This window comes from Cherax quadricarinatus, chromosome 19, assembly GCF_038502225.1.
Source record: "Cherax quadricarinatus isolate ZL_2023a chromosome 19, ASM3850222v1, whole genome shotgun sequence".
NCBI classification, from domain to species: Eukaryota; Metazoa; Arthropoda; class Malacostraca; order Decapoda; family Parastacidae; genus Cherax; species Cherax quadricarinatus.
The window spans coordinates 18,558,753-18,579,866 of record NC_091310.1 but is presented as its reverse complement, the minus strand read 5'-3'; the positions used below and the strand labels follow the sequence as shown (position 1 = coordinate 18,579,866).

The 21,114-nt window shown below is 41.3% G+C and overlaps 1 long non-coding RNA gene across 5 annotated transcripts in view; it reads right to left on the bottom strand.

The window, feature by feature from the left end:
• Nucleotides 1-21,114, bottom strand: part of LOC138852921 (uncharacterized) — a 132,988-nt gene that overhangs the window by 90,324 nt on the left and 21,550 nt on the right. For 4 of the 5 annotated variants that reach the window (XR_011392176.1, XR_011392177.1, XR_011392180.1 and 1 more), the window contains exon 2: nucleotides 18,973-19,139. This is a non-coding gene — a long non-coding RNA (uncharacterized lncRNA). Of the gene's footprint in view, nucleotides 1-4,346; nucleotides 5,111-18,972; nucleotides 19,140-21,114 lie in introns of those variants that run through there. The other variant, XR_011392179.1, reaches the window with a different exon arrangement.

Here is a 21,114-nt window from a genome sequence, read left to right as displayed (position 1 = left end):
CACAAATATAGTTACATAAATTATCATACATAGCAGCATATGTGTAGAGAACCTAGGATAACCCAAAAAAGTGAGTCAAAGTGACTTATTCCATTGGGGTCCTTTTAATACCTTATATTATAAAAGAGATGTCTTATTATTATACTATAAAGGAGATATACTAGGAATAAGGTAAAATTAGTTGTTTATATTTACAAGTGTGTTAGCTAAAAAAGAAAAAGGAAGAAATCATTCTCCTTCCTTTCTTTTGCTACATTCATTAGGCACCTTTTGACTCTTTTTGAACTGGTTCATGCTATGACTGGCTTTGACATGTGCAGGCAGTCTGTTCCATTCCTTTATTACTGTACAGTAAAAGGTGTTTGAAGTTGGGTCACTGTGGGTACTATAGAGTTGTGCTCTCTCCCCCTAGTATACTATGATTGCTTTGGTTCCCAGCCTTGACAAAATTGGCAGCAAGATATTCTGGACACTGAGGAATTTTGTGAACTTGATATAACTTCAGTTGTTTTATTCTGTCTTTAGCATTCAGCATATCCAATTGTTGTAATTCATCCTGGCCTACATGTTCTCTTGGACCCAGATCCAGTATGAATCTTACCATTTTGTTCTGCAGTCTTTCAGTTTTTTTGTTAAGGCAGAGTACCATGAAGAGCAAGCATAGTCCATATGATATTGTATAAGGGCTAGACATAGGGTCCTGCAAGCCTCAATAGGTAGACAAGGTGATTTCTGTAGAGGAACTTCAGTCTGACATTTGCTTTCTTTACTACGCTGTTCCATATCAATTCTCCTGACATGGATGGTTCAAAGGGGATTCCCAGATATTTTACTGAGGAAACTGAAGTGATGGGTTCCCCATTACACCAGACATTAAAATTATTTGCCCTTCTCAGTTTGTTTCATGCCAGACTATGGCTTCCGTTTTCCCAAGGTGTAACGATAGTTTGTTGTTTACTAACCATTTGTTCCAGTGTTATTACATTAGCTGTATCTTGTGGGTCCTTTACCTGACACTAACAGTACACTGTCATCCGTATACAGTAGGAGTTTGCACTTGACACTGATGGGCATGTCGTTTACATAACACAGGAATAATAAGGGATCCAGAATACTACCTTGGGGAACTCCACATGCTATCGGCAGGGGTTGTGATTCTGTTTTGTTGATATTGACAATTTGTTTCCTGTTAAGATAGGACTTAAACCAGTGTACGGAACCTATGCTGATATCTTGAAGTTTCTTACATAATATATTGTGGTTGACAGTATCGAAGGCCTTTTGCAAGCAGTGACGGCTCGTGCAGGGTTGCTGCGGAACTGTAGCACCCCCTATTTTCACCCGATATTATTGATAACATTCAGTATAATGAGTCTTTTTTTTTCTTTCTTTCTTTCTTTATACCTGTACATTATATAATCAAAGAATTAAAGAAAACAGGGGGTGCTGCAGTTCTGCAGCACCTCTGCATGAGCTGCCACTGTTTGCAAGCCTGAAATTACCATTCCTATGAGGTTCCCTATCGACATTTCGATTCTCATGTAATCCATCAGATTAATTAAGGAGGTGTCGATTGAATAAGATCTCCTCAAGCCTGACTGGTAACTAGTGAAGAATGTTGTTGTCATGAAGATACTTGACTACTTGACAGTACACCGCCCTCTCTAGAATTTTGGATATTACACTGAGTATACTAACAGGCCTATAGTTGCTGATATCAGACCTACTATTTTTCTTGAAGATAGGAATAACTCTGGCCTCCTTGAGCCCCTCTGGTACAGTATTAGTGGTGATGGATAAATTTATTATGTGAGCAATGGGGACTGGCAGTTCAGAGGCACCATCTTTTAGGAATTTAGGCGGGATGTTATCTGGGCCGGTCCTCTTAGATGGACTTAACCTGCTTAGTTCTTTTTGCACGAAGTCATGAGATACACTTGGGGTTACCTCTTTATTGGTATAACATGTTTTAAACTTATCAGAGGCAGTGTTACAGGTATTTGATGCAGCCGGTAGTTTTCTTACTAGTGTTGATGTGACAGATGTGTAGTGGGAATTAAGACAATCTGCCACTTTAGTTGTTTCATGGCATACCTCGAAATTTAGTACTATGTTAGATCTATCTACAAGTTTATGGCTATACCCCAACTGTTTTAGTTATTGCCAGAGCTTTCTAGGATTATTCTTGTACTCTGATTTTTGCACAATAGCGCCTTGCCTTTGCTCCTTTTATAAGCTTCTGCACTCTGTTCCTTACCCTTTGGAATTCATTTAGTGCTATTATATCCTGTCTGGTTTGCCTTAAGTCTTTTTAGCAACTTGTCTGTAAATTTCATATTATCCAATATCTCAGTAGTCATCCAGGGTTCAGTTCTCCATTTAATCCTAACCTCTTTCACTGGTGCAATATTATCAAGGATGGCAGTGAACATTGTTTTGAATTTTTCCCAGGCATCATTTACGTCTGTGCAATTTGTTGTCACTGTCCAATCACAATTGTGTAGCCTATATACAAGTGTTCACTGTAGTTTCTACTTGACCTCATTTTTATTGTTCTGTGTAGGCTTATCCATTCCCTAGTGATTTTCCTAGTGCAGTAAATGATGCCTGACTGACTAATGTTCTCACAGTGGTTACAAAGTATGTGGTCAATTAGGGTGGCTGAGAACTGGGTGATATGGGTTGGTGTATTAATTGGTCGAGTATAACTATTTAAACCTAGAATTGAATTTGCTTATACTTTTTACATAGCCCGTTATTTTGCTATTGAAAACAGATATTGAAGTCCCTCAGTATTACTGTCTCGCAATTGTTCTCAAGTCCAGACAAGACTCTCAAAAAGTCTTCTAAGAACTGGTCATGGGCGGGAGGGCAGTAACTAGTTCCTACTAAGATGGGTTTGGTCTTGAGAAGCAACATTTTAAACCATAGCATCTCCAGTTTATTGTCATTTAAATCAGGTCTTGGGTTGTAGGCTAAGTCATATCTTATGAAGGTACATACCCCACCTCTTCTATTCCTATCTAAGCATTTTATACTGTAAGTAAGTAAGTAAGTAAGTTTATTCAGGTATACACAAATACAGTTACATAGAATTATCATACATAGCAGCACATGTGTAGAGAACCTGGGATAACCCAAAAAAGTCAGACAGAGTGACTTATTTCCATTGGGGTCCTTTTACCTTATTATTATAATATAAAGGTTATATAATATTTTCTTATTATTCTATAATGAAGATAACATATTATTATACTAAAAAGACTATCTACTACATGAGGTCATTAAGACTATCTACAATACGAGGGTCATTACTAGGAATATGGTAAAATTTACACGTATGTTAGCTAAAAAATAGAAAATCATTCCCCTCCCTTTCTGTAGCTACATTCATCAGACACCTTTTGGCACTCTTCTTGAACTGGTTCATGCTATGACTGGCTTTGACATGTGCGGGCAGTCTGTTCCATTCCTTTATTGCTGTACAATAAGAGGTGTTTGAAGCCTGGCCTATGACTGTGGGTACTACAAAGTTGTGCTCTCTCTCCCTAGTACTATTATTGCTTTGGTTCCCAACCTTGACAAAATTGACAGCAAGATATTCTGGACACTGTGAGCAATTTTATAAACATGATTTAGCTTCAGTTGTTTTACTCTTTCTTCAACATTCAGCATATCCAACTGCTGTAATTCATCCTGGCCTACATGTTCTCTTGGTCCCAGCCCCAGGATGAATCTTACGATTTTGTTCTGGGTGATTTGCAGTCTATCTTTCAGTTTTTTTTGTCAAGGCAGAGTACCATGAAGAGCAAGCGTAATCCATATGGCATTGTATAAGGGCTAGACATAGGGTCCTGCGAGCCTCAGTAGGTAGACACTGTGCTTGTCTATACAGGAACTTCAGTCTGGCATTTGCTTTCTTTACTACACTGTTCCATATCAATTCTCCTGACATGCATGGGTCAAAGGGGATTCCCAGATATTTTACTGAAGAAACCAAAGTGATGGGCTCCCCATTACACTGAACATTAAAATTATTTACCCTTCTCAGTTTATGTTTCGTGCCAAAGAGAATGGCTTCAGTTTTCCCGAGGTGTAATGATAGTTTGTTGTCTACTAACCATTTGCTGCAGGACTCCAGTTCCAGTGTTAAAACATTAGCTATATCTTGTGGGTCTTTACCTGACACTAACAGGGCACTGTCATCTGCATACAGTAGGAGTTTGCACTTGACACTGATAGGCATATCATTGACATAACATAAGAATAATAAGAGACCCAGAATACTACCTTGGGGAGCTCCACATGTTATCGGCAGGGGTTCTGATTTCGTTTTGTTGATTTTGACTATTTGTCTCCTGTTGCTAAGGTAGGACTTAAACCAGTCTACAGAACCTATACCGATAGCTTGAAGTTTTTTACATAATATATTGTGGTTGACAGTATCGAAGGCCTTTTGCAGGTCTAAGGTTACCATACCTATAAGGTTCCCCTTTGACATTTCAGTTCTCAGGTAATCCATCAGATTAATTAGGGAGGTGTCGGTTAAGTAGGATTGATAGCTATGGAGAATGTTGTTGTCATTAAGGTACCTAACTACTTGAGAGTACACTGCCCTCTCTAGAATTTTAGATATTATACTGAGTATACTAACAGGCCTATAGTTGCTGACATCAGACCTACTATTTTTCTTGAAGACAGGAGTACCTCTGGCCTCTTTGAACCCCTCTGGTACGGTATTAGTGGTGATTGATAGATTTATTATGTGAGCAATAGGGATTGACAGTTCAGAAGCACCATCTTTTAGGAACTTAGACGGGATGTTATCAGGGCCTGTGCTCTTAGTTGGCTTTAACCTGCTTAGTTCTTTTTGAATAAAGTCATGAGATACACTTACTAGTTGACAACTGTTTGGGGTTACCCCTTTATTGGTATAGTATGTTTGAAGCTCATTGCTAGTAATCCCTTCCTTAAATCTCTTGTTAGAGCAACTGCTCAAGAAGAAATTTCTCACCTAGCTGGTAGTAACAAGCTATCACAAGTTATATACACTGATGGATCTAAACAGGAGTCTTCTGGCAGGGCTGCATCTGCTCTTGTTGCCACCTCCCTAGTTAAGAACGATAATAAATTTGTTGAGTTAGGCATAAGAATTAACAACTGGGCGTCTACACTGCAAACTGAATTGTTTGCAATCCTAATGGCGCTAAAGCTAACCTATGACACTGAGCTTGACTCTATCATCATTACTGATTCTATGTCATCAATGAAGGCTCTTGGCTCATATAATGACTCCAACAACATGCTCATTGGGGAAGCCAGGTATAGATACTCAAAAATTAGGGACAATGGAATTAATGTACAATTGCTATGGATCCCATCACACATTGGATTACTCCTTCATGATAAAGTTGATATGTTAGCCAAGAAGAGTATCCAGAAGGAGAATGTAGAATATAACTTTGGTATAACTGTGTCTAGCATTAGGAATAATATTAGGAGAGAAGTAAATAATGAAAATGATTGTTATAGGAATGCAGTTAGAAGCCTGAGTAGATCTATAACCCACTATGATAACATGAACGTAGATAAGTATGTTTATGGAGCAACTTGCAATGTGAACAGACTGCCTGATGTTGTAGTGGCCAGGCTTAGGCTTGGTTACAAGTACTTCTGGCAGTTTGGGAGACACACAGATGATGATCAAACTAAATGTAAATTATGTGATCAGGCATATGGTCACTCTCTTGAGCACTATGTGCTTAATTGTCCACTTATTGAGGAATACAGAGACAGACAGTATAATAACCTATGTGACATGTCAAGATATCTTATTAATGAAAATAAGATACCAGATATACTAAGCAAATTTCCTAAATTTGCTTGTAACAGATAAGTGAACTATAGATATGTAGATATAAATCCATATGTATTCCTGTTAACCCTTTGGGGCCTAGTTCCTAGGCCTTTTGTGTATCCATATGCTCTCGCGCTACCGTCCACAGGTTGGATATGGGGTGCACAATAAACTAGCCACTTCGGTGGCAAAATCTAATCTGTTTGAAACTTATCAGAGTCTGTGTTATAGGTATTTGATGCAGCTGGTAGTTTACTTACTAGTGTTGATGCAACAGATGTGTAGTAGGAATTAAAGCAATTTGCCACCTTAGATGTTTCGTGGCATACCTCATTATCAATAGTGAGTACTATGTTAGACCTATCTACTGGCTTATGGCTATACCCCAAGTGTTTTAGTTGTTGCCAGAGCTTTCTGGGGTTATAAGATAAGATAAGATAAGATTTCGTTCGGATTTTTAACCCCGGAGGGTTAGCCACCCAGGATAACCCAAGAAAGTCAGTGCGTCATCGAGGACTGTCTAACTTATTTCCATTGGGGTCCTTAATCTTGTCCCCCAGGATGCGACCCACACCAGTTGACTAACACCCAGGTACCTATTTGCTGCTAGGTGAACAGGACAACAGGTGTAAGGAAACGTGTCGAAATGTTTCCACCCGCCGGGAATCGAACCCGGGCCCTCCGTGTGTGAAGCGGGAGCTTTAGCCACCAGGCCACCGGGCCACCAATTTTTTGAGCAATAGTGCTTTGCCTTTGCTCCTTTTATAAGTCTCTGTACTCTGTTCCTTACCCTTTGGAATTCATTTAGTGCTGCAATATCCTGTCTGTTTGCTTTAAATCTTTTTAGCAGCTGGTCTCTGAATTTCATATTATCTAATATCTCAGTAGTCATCCAGGGTTCAGTTCTTCGTTTAATCCTAACCTCTTTAACTGGTGCAATATTATCAAGGATGGCAGTGAACATTGTTTTGAATTTTTCCCAGGCATCGTTTACATCCGTGCAACTTGTTATCTCTGTCCAGTCACAATTGTGTAGCCTATTTACCAGTGTTTCTTTACTGTAGTTTCTAGTTGACTTCATTTTTATTGTCCTGTGTAGGCCTATCCTATCCCTAGTGATTTTCCTGGTGCCACTCAAGTGCCTCCTGTTAATGGACAATGCTCCTGCTCATCCTCCAAACTTATTAGACCTCTTGTCTAGGGACTTCAGTTTTATAACAGTGAAGTTCTTGCCTCCTAACACCACTCCTCTCCTCCAGCCCTTGGACCAGCAGGTCATTTCTAACTTCAAAAAACTCTACACAAAATCAGTTTGAAAAGTGCTTTGAACTGACCACAGACACTAAATTGACCCTAAGAGAGTTCTGGAGGAATCACTCCAATATCTATAGCTCCATAAGCCCTATAGGTAAGGCTTGGGAGGGAGTGACTTCCAGGACTTTGAATTCTGCTTGGAGACAATTGTGGCCAGATTGTGTCCAAAAGAGGGATTTTGAAGGGTTTGAGGCTGACCCTGACTGTCTGCCTGTTGTGGACTATTGTGGCATTGGGGAACACCCTGGGGCTGGAGGTGAGTGGCAAGGATGTGGAAGAGTTGGTGGAGGACCACAGGGAAGAGCTAAGCACTGAAGAGCTGGAAGAGCTTCATCTGGAACAGTATCAGATCACAGCTGAGGACCTTGCTTCAGAGGAGGAGGAAGAGGGAGTGGATGAGGTGCCTTCTTCAAAGATTAAGGAGATTTGTGCCAAGTGGAATGATGTCCAAGTATTTGTGCAGAAGTACCAACCTGAGCAAGCTGAAACAGGCCATCTTTGCAACAAGTTCAGTGACAAAACCATGTCCAATTTTAGGGAAATCTTAGAGGTGCAAGAAACAGAGGACTGTGGACAGTTTTGTGAGACAGGGGTCCAGTGACTCAAGCTGGTCCTAGTGGCATTAAAAGACAGAAGGGAAGTAACCCCAGAGAGGGCTTTTATACCTTAAGTCCTCATGGAGGGGGATTCTCCTAAACACTAACCCCAACTCCCTCTATCCTCCTCCCTATCTTCCAGATGCCATCACCAATCTTCAATAAAGGCAAGCAAAAATGTTATTTTATATGTTCATTTACATTTATTAATATATAATTGAACACTATGTTGTATGTAAAACTGTAAATTAATCTGTATAAAATGTATTTTTTTGTGAATATTTTTGGGTTTCTGGAACGGATTAATTGCATTTCCATTATTTCTTATGGGAAATATCAGACTTTTCAAATTTAGAACTAGCTCCTGGAACGGATTAAGTTCGATATTTGAGGTTCCACTGTATCCTCTGACCGGATTCACAAGCTGATGGGGTTTTTAGGCGCCCTTATCAAACACCCAAACAGTTACTGTTAGCAGCAGTAAGACTGTTTCACACACACACACACACACACACACACACACACACATACAAATAGATCTACACTTTAAGGAGATTATTAGTAGAATTTACAGTATAACAACCAAAAAATCACATCAAGATACTCTGTGTAGCCTGCAACCGTAGTAACAAATGGGCTTCTGCATGGATTATGTGTAACTTCTGTGGTAAATGGGCCCATGCATCCTGTGCAGATATTCAGGAATCATCTACAAGATATATTAAACCAGGGAAGTGTTTTTGGGTGTGCCCAAATAAGAACTGTGGAAGAAAATCGCATTGGTATTAAAAGACGGAAACATCAAGATAGCTTTCATAGAAAACCTGACAGCATTCTATAACAGATGGGAAAATAAAAGAACTGGGCCAGATGGTGCTATCACCCCTGGTGCAGATGCTGTCCTGGTAAACAGTATTTGTAAGGGTACAGAAATGAAAGTTGGTTGCCCAGAGGGAGACAGGAGCTCTAGTGGGGAAACAGCTGTAGACAAGGACATGCAAAACCCAATGTTACAAACTAGCAATACCACTGGAGATAGTAAACAAGGGGATGCCCCAAGGAATAGTGATAAAATACCAGAAATAACTGGTGAAGGCATCACTGTTAGTACTAGTGCTGAAGATAGTAAAAAGACAGAAAAACACACACCAGTAGGGAATGCAGTCACAAAACAACCAAGGCAAGCAGAAGCCAGATCTATGCAAATTTTGTGTATTAGGTATCTGCAAGCATGGAATACTCTGACCACCCCAGAAAATGCTGTGCCCATATGACAACGGAAAAATGCAACCCTCCTTCCTGTAAGCTTTTCCACTCTGAAATGTGTCACTTCAGTTCAGGAAAGACAATGCTGTAACTTGTATTGTCAGGCACACCACCTAAAGGGGACAACAAGATACAGAACATGTAGACCATGGGAAAACCTGGGTAGTCACAACCACTCCAGAGAGAGGTTTTTAGTGCCAGTAAGGAAAAAAAAAAAAAAGCTGGCAGAAAATGACAGAAATCGTACACTAACTCCGAGCAATTCATCTTTGCAAATATACAGGGTCTAAAGCCAGCAAAGAACCTTTCATCCGTGGATCCCAGGTTATAACCTATACAGATGCGACAGAGTAAACAGGCAAAAAGGGAGGGAGGGTTGGCCTGTATGTCACAGAGTCACTGGTATGCTCAGAACTACAAAATGCCTCAAATGATGTAGTTGAAATTTTGGCAGTAAAGATCAAGAACTAAAACCTGGTCATTGTGGTTGTATACAAGCCTCCGGATGCAACTTCAACAATTTCAGGAACCGCTTTTGAAAATTGATCACTGTCTGGAAAATCTTCCAGCTCCTGCCCCCAACATCTTGCTCCTGGGGGGAGTTCAACCTAAGGCACCTAAAATGGAGAAATGTAGCAAATAATGCTGTAGCAGAGACAACTCCAGGAGGCAGCTCAGATAAAACTCTCAGACACATGAGTTTTTAAATTTCTGCACCAAATTCACCTTCAACCAGCAAATAATAGAGCCATCAAAATTGGAGAATACACTGGACCTCCCTCATCTTCACTAACAATGATGATCTGATACGAAATATTACCATATCAAAAACAATAAGACATGTATACACAGGGCTCCAGACCAACAAAATATGATCAGTCATGAGGGAGTTTTCACCAAATTCAACTTCAATAATAAAAAACATAAGGTGGGACCAAGTAAATCAGAGCAACATGGGTTTAGAGCAGGTCGCTCCTGTCTGTCTCAGCTACTGGATCACTACGACAAGGTCCTAGATGCACTAGAAGACAAAAAGAATGCAGATGTAATATATACAGACTTTGCAAAAGCCTTCGACAAGTGTGACCATGGTGTAATAGCGCACAAAATGCGTGCTAAAGGAATAACAGGAAAAGTTGGTAGATGGATCTATAATTTCCTCACAAACAACACAAAGATTAGTAGTCCGAGGCAGCTACGGTGAAAAGCTCTGTTCCACAAGGCACAGTACTCGCTCCCATCTTGTTTCTCATCCTCATATCTGACATAGACAAGGATGTCAGCCACAGCACCATGTCTTCCTTTGCAGATGACACCCGAATCTGCATGACAGTGTCTTCCATTGCAGACACTGCAAGGCTCCAGGCGGACATCAACCAAATCTTTCAATGGGCTGCAGAAAATAATATGAAGTTCAACGATGAGAAATTTCTATTACTCCGATATGGTAAACATGAGGAAATTAAAACTTCATCATAGTACAAAACAAATTCCGGCCACAAAATAGAGCGAAAAACCAACGTCAAAGACCTGGGAGTGATCATGTCGGAGGATCTCACCTTCTACGACATTGTATCAATCGCATCTGCTAGAAAAATGACAGGATGGATAATGAGACCCTTCAAAACTAGGGAGGCCAAGCCCATGATGACACTCTTCAGGTCACTTGTTCTATCTAAGCTGGAATATTGCTGCACGCTAACAGCACCTTTCAAGGCAGGCGAAATTGCTGACCTAGAAAATATACAGAGAACCTTCACGCCGCGCATAACGGAGATAAAAGATCTCAATTACTGGGAGCGCTTGAAGTTCCTGAACCTGTACTCCCTGGAATGCAGGCAGAAAAGATACATGATTATATACACCTGGAAAATTCTAGAGGGACTAGTACCGAACTTGCACACGAAAATCACTCACAACGAAAGCAAAAGACTCAGCAGACAATGCAACATCCCCCCAATGAAAAGCAGGGGTGTCACTAGCACGTTAAGAGACAATACAATAAGTGTCAGGGGCCCAAGACTGTTCAACTGCCTCCCAGCATACATAAGGGGGATTACCAATAGACCCCTGGCTGTCTTCAAGCAGGCACTGGACAAGCACCTAAAGTCGGTACCTGACCAGCCGGGCTGTGGCTCGTACGTTGGATTGCGTGCAGCCAGCAGTAACAGCCTGGTTGATCAGGCTCTGATCCACCATGAGGCCTGGTCACAGACCGGGCCGCAGGGGCATTGACTCCCGGAACTCTCTCCAGGTAAACTCCAGGTCTCTCCAGGTAAACCACGTTCTAAATGAAACAAACTGGGAAGATATCCTAAACAACACGGATCCAAACATTTGCCTTGAAAAAATTAATTCGGTGGTTGAGATCTGCTCAAGGCACATTCCATTAAGAAAAAGAAAGAGAAGATGCAAACTAGAAAGAGACGCTCCCTATACAGATGAACGCACAGAGCTGCTGAGTGGGACCAATATATCGGAAATGCGAAGGGAGGCACCAGTCAACGAAATTGCAAATATCAAACTTAGGCTGAAGGAATCTTACAGGAGACAAGAATCACAGGAAGAACTAAAAGCTATAAAGGAAACTGAGAGAAAAAAAAACTTCTCTTATGCGAAATCTAAGAGAAAAACAACATCCAGTATTGGGCTTCCTGCTTAGGCGGGATGGGACATACACAGATGACAGCCAAGAAATGAGTGAGATACTAAAGTCCCAATATGACTCAGTGTTCACCGAGCCACTGCCCTGACTAAGGGTTGACAACCCAAATGAATTCTTTATGAACGAAGCTCAAAATTTGGACATCCCAAAAATCTTTTTGAAGAGGCAATAAATAACTTGCCCATGCACTCTACCCCAGGCCCAGACTCATGGAACTCCGTGTTCATCAAGAATTGCAAGAAGCGCCTATTGTGTGCCTTCAGCATTTTATGGAGAGGTAACATGGACAAAGGGGTCATCCCCCACACACACTAAATGCAATAGACATAGCCACACTCAACAAAGGTGGCAGTAAAGCAATTGCAAAGAACTACAGACCAATAGCACTAACATCCCATATCATAAAAATATTTGAGAGGGTTCTAAGAAGCAAGATCGCCAACCACCTAGATACCCATCAATTACACAACCCAGGGCAACACGGGCTTAGAGCAGGTCGCCCCTGCCTGTCCCAGCTACTGGACCACTATGACATGGTCCCGGATGCTGTAGAGGATAAACAAAATACAGATGTAGTATACACAGACTTTGCAAAACTTTCGACAAGTGTGATCATGGTGTAACAGCGCACGAAATGCGTGATAAAGGAATAACAGGAAAAGTTGGTACGTAGATGAATCTATAAGTTCCTGACAAATAGAACACAAAAAGTGTGTGTGTGTGTGTGTGTGTGTGTGTGTGTGTGTGTGTGTGTGTGTGTGTGTGTGTGTGTGTTGTGTGTGTGTTTGTGTGTGTTTGTGCGTGTGTGTTTTTGTGCGTGTGTGTGTTTTTGTGCGTGTGTGTGTGTTTTTGTGCGTGTGTGTGTGTTTGTGTGCCTGTGTGTATTTTTGTGCGTGTGTGTGTTTTTGTGCGTGTGTGTGTGTTTTTGTGCGTGTGTGTGTTTTTGTGCGTGTGTGTGTTTTTGTGCGTGTGTGTTTTTGTGCGTGTGTGTGTGTTTGTGCGTGTGTATTTGTGCGTGTGTGTGTGCGTGTGCGTGTGTGTGTGTGCGTGTGTTTGTGAGTGTGTGTGTGTGTTTGTGTGTTTGTGCGTGTGTGTTTGTGTGTGCGTGTGTGTTTGTGTGTGTGTGTGTGTGTGTGTGTGTGTGTGTGTGTGTGTGTGTGTGTGTGTGTTTGTGCGTGTGTGTGTGTGTGTGTGTGTGTGTGTGTGTGTGTGTGCGCGTGTGTGTGTGTGTGTGTGTGTGTGCGAGCGCGCGCGTTTGTGTGTGTGTGTGACTCAATCAATATTTGCACCAATAACTCATTACAGTTGTGACCGGGTGTGGAAGTGTGAATTGCTCATTACTCTTTAATTTGTTCATGATTGTAGCCATGTATAAACGTAAGTAACCATTCTTACAGGATTCATTACCTTTGTAACTTGTGAGTTCATTACCTTTGTACCTAGTTCAGCTACCAAAACTTTGGGGCCCCAGTCCCTGGACCCATTAAGTATCTCTGTAATCTGTAAATACCTTTGTAACTTGTCATGATTGTGACCAGACCTACCTGGAGTTCATTACCTTTGTAAATTGTGAGTTCATTACCTTTGTAAATTGCGAGTTCATTACCTCTGTAACTTGCTCAGCTATCAAAACTTTGGAGTCCAATCCCTGGACCAATTATGTACCTCTGTAATCTTTTGACTACCGCGCACAGGATGGGTATAGGGTGCATAATAAGCATATTAAACTAAGAGTAATAGTAAACAGAGTAAAGTCCCAGGCAGCCACGGTAAAAAACTCTGTTCCACAAGGTACAGTACTCGCTCCCATTCTATTCCGCATCCTTATTCCTAACATAGACAGAGATGTAAGTCATAGCTCTGTGTCTTCCTTTGCGGATGATACCCGGATTACCATGGCAGTGACTTCCATCGAAGACACCGCGAGACTCCAAGCGGACATCTACCAAATCTTCGAATGGGCCACTCAAAACAATATGAAGTTCAACGAGGAGAAATTTCAACTACTCAGATATGGGAAACTTGAGGAAATTAAAAATGTCTCAGGGTATACGACAAATTCTAACCATACAATAGAGCGGAAAAGTAATGTGAAGGACCTGGGAGTGATAATGTCAGAGGACCTCTCGTTCAAAGACCACAACAATGTATCTACCTCATCTGCTAGGAAAATGGTAGGATGAATAATGAGAACCTTCAAAACTAGGGACGCCAAGCCCATGATGATTCTCTTCAAATCGCTTGTGATCTCTAGGCTGGAATACTACTGTACACTAACGGCCCCGTTCAAGGCTGGCGACATTGCAGACCTGGAGAGTGTATAAAGAACTTTCACAGCACATATAAGCACGATAAGGAGCCTAAATTGCTGGAAACGGTTGAAGGTCCTTGATCTGTATTGCCTGGAATGCAGGCGAGAGAGATACATGATAATATACATTTGGAAGATCCTGGAGGGATTGGTACCAAACCTGCACACGAAAATCACTCCATATGAAAGCAAAAGACTCGGCAGGAGATGCAACATTCCCCCAATGAAAAGCAGGGGCGCCACGAGTACATTGAGAGACAACACAATAAGTGTCCGGGGTTCAAGACTGTTTAACTGCCTCCCAGCTTACATAAGGGGGATTACCAATAGACCCCTGGCTGTCTTTAAGAAGGCACTGGACAGGCACCTAAAGTCAATACCTGACCAACCAGCCTGTGGTTCATACATCAGCTTGCGTGCGGCCAGTAGTAACAGCCTGGTTGATCAGACCCTGATCCACCGTGAGGCCTGGTCTCAGACCGAGCCGCGGGGGCGTTGACCCTGAAACCCTCCACTAGTAAACTTCAGTTAAGGAAATGAGTGAGCTATTCAAGTCCCAATATGACTCGGTTGTTAGTGAGCTGGTAAACAGACTGAGTCGAAGACCTAGTAAGTTAGTTTATTCAGGTATATTATGAGAGGGACACAGAATTTGGTTGAAAAGGCGATAAATGACATGCCCATGCACTCTGCCCCACGCGCAGACCCGTGGAACTCATTGTTCTTCAAAAACTGCAAGAAGCCTGTATCATGTGCTTTTATCATCCTATGGAGAGGAAGCATAGACATGGGTCATCCCACAGCTGCTAAAAATAACAGATATAGCTCCACTCCACAAAGAGAGCAGTAAAGCAATAGCAAAGAACTACAGACCAATAGCGCTAACATCCCATATAAAAATCTCTGAAAAGGTTCTAAGAAGCAAGATCTCCACCCATCTAGATACCCATCAGTTACACAACCCAGAGCAACATGGGTTTAGAGCAGGTCGCTCCTGCCTATCCCAACTACTGGACCACTATGACAAGGTCCTGGATGCTCTAGAAGGCAAACAAAATGCAGATGTAGTATACACAGACTTTGCAAAAACCTTTGACAAATGTGTAATAGCGCACAAGAATGCATAATAGTGCACAAAATGCATGATAAAGGAATAACAGGAAAAGTTGGTAGATGGATCTATAATTTCCTAACAAATAGAACACAAAGAGTACTAGTAGACAGAGTAAAGTCTGAGGCGGCTACAGTGAAAAGTTGTTCCAAAAGGGACAGTACTCGCTCTCATTCTGTTCCTCATCCTCATATCTGACAGACAGGGATGTGGTTCTCAGACAAATAGAGAAATTAAAACCTAACAAATCCCCAGGCCCTGATGAACTGTTTTCAAGGGTGTTAAAGGAATGTACAGAGGAACTTAGCATGTCTTTGGCTAATCTTTTCAATATATCACTGCAAACTAGCATAGTGCCTGATAAATGGAAAATGTAATACCTATTTACAAGGCAGGTGACAGGTCCCTAGCTTCGAACTATAGATCAATAAGCCTTACCTCCATAGTGGGAAAATTTATGGAATCAATAATTGCCGAAGCAATTCGTAGCCATCTCGAAAGGTATAAATTGATTAATGAATCTCAGCACGGTTTTACAAAGGGGCGTTCCTGTTTTACGAATTTACTGACTTTCTTCACTAAGGTATTTGAGGAGGTAGATCTTGGTACTGAATATGATATTGTGTATATGGACTTCAGTAAGGCTTTCGACAGAGTTCCACATCAGAGGTTATTGAAGAAACTTAAGGCACTCTGAATAGGAGAAATTTTTTCCTGGGTTGAGGCATGGTTGACGAATAGGCAGCAGAGAGTTTGCATAAATGGGGAGAAATCAGAATGGGGGCACGTCACAAGCGGTGTTCCACAGGGATCAGTGATGGGCCCCTTGTTCATAATCTACAATTTTCTACATAAACGACATAGATGAGGAATAAATAGCGACATAAGTAAATTTGCTGATGACACCAAAATAGGCAGTCCAATTCATTCTAATGAGGACATTAGAGCACTCCAGGATGATTTGAATAAACTCATGCAGTGGTCGGAGAAGTGGCAGATGCAGTTTAATATAGACAGGAAAATAACCATGCCACATATAAAGTAAATAATGTAGATCTTAATATTACAGATTGCGAAAAGGATTTAGGAGTTCTGGTTAACAGTAATCTAAAACAAGACAACAGTGCATTAGTGTTCGCAATGAAGCTAACAAAATCCTTGGCTTCATAGCAAGAAGTATAAATAATAGAAGTCCTCATGTTGTTCAACTCTATATATCTTTGGTTAGGCCTCATTTGGATTATGCTGCACAGTTCTGGTCACCATATTACAGAATGGATATAAATGCACCGGAAAACGTACAAAGAAGGATGACAAAGTTGATCCCATGTATCAGAAATCTTGATGAAATTAAGACACATGTGCAACATCTGGGTACCTTTATTGTAAACATTTCGTCATCCAGTGGCTTTATCAATACAAATTCCAGGACATAACTTGAAGACAGTAGAACTATATACAGAAGATGAGGTAATCAGTCCCTCAACCTTGGAGTTGATGCGAAGAGCACCGTAGTCGTGGAGATTCTGAAGCAGAAGTAAGGCGCCTGACGCTTATATATTAACGTCAGTGTCTTCAAGTTATGTCCTGGAATTTGTATTGATAAAGCCACTGGATGGCGAAACGTCTACAATAAAGATACCCAGATGTTGCACATGTGTCTTAATTTCATCTTGTCGGTATTGTATACCATTCTTATACAACTTGTCAGACACTGCAACATCATGGAATCTTGATTCTGAGGACATGTACATAACCTTCACGACTACGACAACTACTACTACAACTAACCCATCTCTTTGGGTAGGACCTACTTCCACTGGGGAATCCCGCCTACCAGTGACTATGCCCTCGTATGCTACCCGTCCCATTTCCACCTGACGTTAGTATATAAGGGTCAGGCGCCTTGCTTCTGCTTCAGAATCTCCACGACTACGGTGCTCTTCGCACCTACTCCAAGGTTGAGGGACTGATTACCTCATCTTCTGTACATAGTTCTACTGTCTTCAAGTTATGTCCTGGAATTTGTATTGATAAAGCCACTGGATGGCGAAACGTCTACAATAAAGATACCCAGATGTTGCACATGTCTTAATTTCATCTTGTCGGTATTGTATACCATTCTTATCAGAAATCTTCCCTATGAGGAAAGACTGAGGGCCCTGAATCTGCACTCTCTAGAAAGGCGTAGAATTAGGGGGGATATGGTTGAGGTGTATAAATGGAAAACAGGAATTAATAAAGGGGATGTAAATAACGTGCTAAAATATCTAACATAGACAGGAATCGCAGCAATGGCTTTAAACTGGAAAAATTCAGATTCAGGAAGGATATAGGAAAGCACTGGTTTGGTAATAGAGCTGTGGATGAGTGGAACAAACTCCCGAGTACCGTCATAGACGCTAAGACATTGTGTAGTTTTAAAAATGGGTTGGATAAATACATGAGTGGGTGTGGGTGGGTGTGAGTTGAACCTGACTAGCTTGTGCTACTAGGTCGGATGCAGTGCTCCTCCCTTAAGTGACGTGTCTGACCTCACTAGTGACGTGTCTGACCTCAAAGCATTGGCTTAAGCCGGTGGGGAGAATTGGAGCTGCCTCGCACAGACCAGTAGGCCAGTTGTAGTGTTCCTTAGTTCTTATGTTCTTGAGGGCATATTCTATTAGTGGGATGGATCTGTAAAGGACCTGCCTAGTATGGGCCAACAGACCTGCTGCAGTGTTCCTCCTTTCTTATGTTCTTATGTAAGCCGCAGCATGTCTTCCTTTGCAGATGACACCCGAATTTGCATGAGTGTCCTCCACTGAAGACACTACAAGACTCCAGGAGGACATCAACCAAATCTTTTAATGGGCTGCAGAAAACATTATGAAATTCAATGATGAGAAATTTCAATTACTCTAATATGGAAAACGTGAGGAAATTAAAACCATATTGGAGTATAAAACAAATTCCAACCACACAATAGAACGAAAATTTAATCTCAAAGACCTGGGAGTGATAATGTCAGAGGATCTCATTTTCAAAGACCACAACACTATCAGTCGCATCTGCTAGAAAAATGACAGGATGGATAATGAGAACCTCTAAAACTAGGGATGCCAAGCCCATGATGACGCTCTGTAGGTCGCTTGTTCTATCTAGGTTGGAATATTGCTGCACACTAACAGCATCTTTCAAGGCAGGTAAAATTGCTGACCTAGAAAATGTACAGAGAACCTTCACCACACACATAACTGCTATAAAACACCTCAGTTACTGGGAACACTAAGTTCTCCCTAGAATGTAGGTGGGAGAGATACATGATTATTACACTTGGAAAATCCTAGAGGGATTAGTACCAAACTTGCACACGAAAATCACTCCCTATGAAAACAAAAGACTCGGAAGACGATGTAACATCTCCCCAACGAAAAGCAGGGGCGCCACTAGCACAATAAGAGGCAACACAATAAGTGTGAGGGGCTCAAGACCATTCAACTGCCTCCCCAGCATACCTGACCAGCCGGGCTGCGGTTCGTACATCGGGCTGAGTGTGGCCAACAGTAACTGCCTGGTTGATCAGGCCCTGTTCCACCATGAGGCCTTGTCACAGACTGGGCTGCGGGGGCGTTGACCCCCGAAACCCACTCCAGGTATAGGTTAAACTATAGTTACACTCAATTCACTAATCAACAACCAAAATGCTTCCAAGACCAGAGTAACAATTTCCAACAAATTTTAGGTCACTGATAATGAATATCATGTTTAAAATTGTTTGTAAGGTCTACTTTTCAATATACACCTACGTGTCACAACAGGTTCCAACAGGCTTGCGGCAGTGTGTTTCTTACCACACTCACAGTCACTGACCTTCATTATTGCTCCAGCAGTCATAGAAGATGGTTGTGCTGTGGTGACTTAAAGGTTGTTGCAGGGCGGATATACCAAGCACTGTTGCTTTTTATGTGAATGAGACAGCCGTGCAAGAAGTTCCCACTACATCAGGAGAGACTGGCCACCTCGTCAATCATTGGATCCTGGAATGAGAAAATGCTCAACATCCACCTCTCATTGAACCAAACAAAATTTTGCTACCACCACTACACACAAAACTGGGGATCATGAAAAACTTTGTAAAAGCTATAAACAAATCCGGTAAGGATTCAAGTATTTAACATCAAAATTCCCCTCACTGAGCGACGCTAAGATGAAAGAGGGAATCTTCAATGGTCCTCAGATTCGAGAGCTTCTTAAAGATGGTAACTTTGAATCAGACCTTCATGGGGAGGAGAAAGCTGCTTGGGAAATTCAAGTTAGTGGCGAATGGATTTCTCGGAAACAGAAGGGAAGGCAACTATGAAGAATTGGTAGAAAACCTTATCAAGGTTTACAAGAACATGGGATGTAACATGTCACTTAAAATCCAATTTTTGGACTCACATTTAGACTTTTTTCCAGGGAACTGTGGGGAAGTTAATGACGAACATGGTGAAAGGTTTCACCCAGATATTTCAACCACGGAAAAATGGTACCAGGGCAAATGGGGCACAAGAATGCTTGCAGACTATTGCTGGACATTGGCAGGAGATAATTCTTCAGCCCACTATAAGCGTCAAGCAAAAAGGCAGAGAGTAGGTACGGATTAGAGTTTAAAACATACTGACACATATTGTACGTTATAATAAAATAATGAAATATTACATGTGTACGAATGGTATATAATACCGACAAGATGAGAGTAAGACACATGTGCAACATCTGGGTATCTTTATTGTAGACGTTTCGCCATCCAGTGGCTTTATCAATACAAATTCTAGGACATAACTTGAAGACAGTAGAACTATGTACAGAAGATGAGGTAATCAGTCCCTCAACCTAGGAGTAGGTGCTAACAGCACCATAGACTATAGTGCTGTTCGCACCTACTCCTAGGTTGAGGGACTGATTACCTCATCTTCTGTACATAGTTCTACTGTCTTCAAGTTATGTCCTAGAATTTGTATTGATAAAGCCACTGGATGGCGAAACGTCTACAATAAAGATACCCAGATGTTGCACATGTGTCTTACTCTCAAATATTACATGTATCGTATCTTTAAACCTATAACCAATAAGCATTTTTCAAGGTTATAATTGGATTCAGGACATGAAAATACATAAGAATTAACTGATCTCACTTAAGAAGCTTATAACTTTAAAAATTGTTGACCAGTGAATGCTTAGTTAGTTTAATGTTTATTATGCACCCCATACCGATCCTGTGGGTGGCGGTCAAAAGATTAAAGAGGTACATAATGGGTTCAGAGACTGGGCCCCAAAGTGCACCAACCCAGATCACACAGTTCTCAGCCACCATACTCGACCACATACTTTGTAACCGCTCTGATAACATTAGTCAGTCAGGCGTCATTACCTGTACAAGTCTTGGTGATGATTTCATCACTTATTGCACCTGGAAAATCATTAGGGAAAATATAGGCCTCCACAGGACAATACAAATGAGGTCAGCTAGAAGCTACAGTAAAGAAAAACACTAGTAATTAGGCTACAGTTATCATAGCAAGTTGCACGGACGTAAATGATGTCTGGGAAAAATTAAAAACAAATCTTAAAATGGGCCGCAGAATATAATAAGTTCATAGTAGAAAAATTTCAACTTCTCAGATATACAAAACTTGAGGAAATTAAAACGGTGTCTGGGTATACAACAAATTTTAACCACACAATAGAGGGAAAAACTAATGTGAAGGACCTGGGAGTGATAATGTCAGAGGATCTCAGCTTCAAAGACCACAACAACGTATCTACCTCATCTGCTAGAAAAATGATAGGATGGATAATGAGAACCTTCAAAACTAGGAACGCCAAGCCCATGAGGATTCTCTTCAAATCACTTGTTCTCTCTAGGCTGGAATATTGCTAGGTTAGGTTAGGTAAGGTTTGTCAAGAAACAGGACAAGTGTTTCCTGACGCGGGTCTTAGTCAGATGATGACCCGCCTTTGGGGCTTTGG